The sequence below is a fragment of the Acanthisitta chloris genome, unplaced genomic scaffold (assembly GCF_000695815.1).
Source record: "Acanthisitta chloris isolate BGI_N310 unplaced genomic scaffold, ASM69581v1 scaffold8727, whole genome shotgun sequence".
NCBI lineage: Eukaryota > Metazoa > Chordata > Aves > Passeriformes > Acanthisittidae > Acanthisitta > Acanthisitta chloris.
Genome location: NW_008680947.1, coordinates 52517 through 54522, shown reverse-complemented (window position 1 = coordinate 54522; position 2006 = coordinate 52517). Strand labels below are relative to the sequence as shown.

Here is a 2006-nt window from a genome sequence, read left to right as displayed (position 1 = left end):
GACCCCCTTGGTTGAAATGTTCATCTGTCTTCAGTGTTTTGCCTACTTAACGTGTCCCTTCGTAGGTGTCTCCGTGCTGTATCCATGGTGTATTTCCAGTGTCTCTCCCACTGCAGAGTAGTTTCATGGCTACAGAAGAAGGTGGATCCTAAGGCCAAGCGGATCCTGGTGTCATGTGAGCAGGAAAATAGAGAACTCCAAAGTTCACACTGAAATCCATGGCTCCTCACTGCTTCTCTTGAGCAGCCTCCTTTGGGTGTCCTTCAAGGGTGGTGGTCAGTGTCAGATGCTGACAGAAGATTTATCCATCCTTTTGGTGATACTAAGAAAGAGTGATCGTGAAAACTGGAGAAAAACTGCAGGATTCTTCCATGCTTCACCTGGAAATACACTTGACAAATAGACAATGCATTTGGTTTCTGTAAATCAGGCTCTGCCATCATTTTTCTTTGGAGAGAGTTTTCTCTTTCTTGTTTGGGAGCAGCTAAGCCAGCAAAGAAACACTCGAACCATGGCAAGGGAGAAGCATTTTTAGGCAGGGTCATGGTGCAACTTATTCCTTGCTGTGTATTTGAAGCTTCTGAGTGCAACAAATCAAAATTTCTGGTCCATTTAAGCTGTTGTTGGCTTTGAAGGTTTGCTTGGTTGACTTTTTTGTGTTTCCTTCCTACGTACAGTAGTCTCACTGTCTTTTCTTCTTTTTCTTCTTCCTCTCCAGGCCCTCAAACTGACACGAGATGTAGAGAGAGAACCCTTTGCCAAATCTGCTGTCAGCAAGTGGACAGTGATACTGTTTACAGCTTACGACCTTTGTGAACCCTGCATTATTTTCCTAACGAAGCAGACTGTTAATAGGCCCTTACTGGAGTGAAGATCCTACTTTTTTTTCCCCCTGTTTTTCTCTTTGGTTTTTTTTTCTCTTTTTGTTGGAAATTGAACTCATTCTGAAGTATGCAAAATCTTCCTTTTCTGGGATGGCCAAGCACCTGCTATGGAGACAATGTTCAGCACCATCCTGTTGAGAACACACTGTGTAGCCTTTACCAGTAGTTACTTGTCAATGAGTATGTGGTGTTTCAATATATTAATGGTTTATGGGATGTTTTAAGTTGGCTTTTCTTTTTTGGAGGTGTTCCCCATCTGCCCACCCTCCCCACTACAACCTCCAGTTTGATTTCCTTAGATTTTTTTGACCATTTTTGCTTTCTCTCCCTGGGGAATCTGAAGTACTGTGCACATGCAAGGAAATGATCATAACCCAGCACTGCTGAGGTGTCAGGGTTTGTTACACCGATCAACCAGCTGAGTTCCAGAGAGAGGGGATGTGCGTGGCCTGTGTGTTTGTTGAATTGGTTTGTTTCTTTCTTTTTTATTCTTTCCTTAAATTTAATGGTACACCCTGTTTCCTGTAAGTGTCAAGCCAGAGCTGATTGCAAAACAAGGGGAGCTGGTGAGTTTGCCTCTTGGCTCATGAGGACGGACTGACAGCGGGTGCCGTTGCGCCCACGTGCACCGAAGCAGGAGTCAGTTTTCTGCCACTGGAGCAGACTCCCCTCCTGCCTTCTATTAGCAGGGCTGCCCCTACTGCTGCAGCGAGTTATGTGCTGAGCTGCCAGACAAGTTGGACACAGTCATCTGTAGAGATGTGTTTGAAAAAGCAGAAGTTAAGGGAAATATAGCAGCTGGGCATCGGCAGGTGACTTGCAGTGACGGCACCAGGAGCTGAGGCACAGGTCACTGCAGAGTGTGTTACTGCATCAGTGATCCTTGTTTTTTGTTGTTGTTTTGGACATATCCTTGATTATTTTTTCCTTCTCATTATGTATAATCCATTGTGGCAGAAGAAGCAGGAGTGGGAATGGCAAGGTGACAGTATCATAGAAATGGCTTTTCATATGAACATAGGTTGTAGCATGATAAATGACACTGAAAGAAAAGGCAGTTTTATATATTTTGCTTCTAAGATTTTCTTTTGTAAAATGAATAATGATTAATAATAATAATGA

General features: G+C 43.5%; 1 protein-coding gene across 1 annotated transcript in view; it reads left to right on the top strand.

Moving 5' to 3' along the window:
- The window catches only part of FOXO3 (forkhead box O3), a 14498-nt gene extending 13247 nt beyond the window's left edge, over positions 1 to 1251 (top strand). The window contains exon 3 of the mRNA XM_009077914.1: positions 719 to 1251. The gene's annotated coding sequence lies outside the window, so the exon portion shown is untranslated. The remainder of the gene's footprint in view (positions 1 to 718) is intronic.
- The last annotated feature ends 755 nt before the right edge of the window (positions 1252 to 2006 follow it).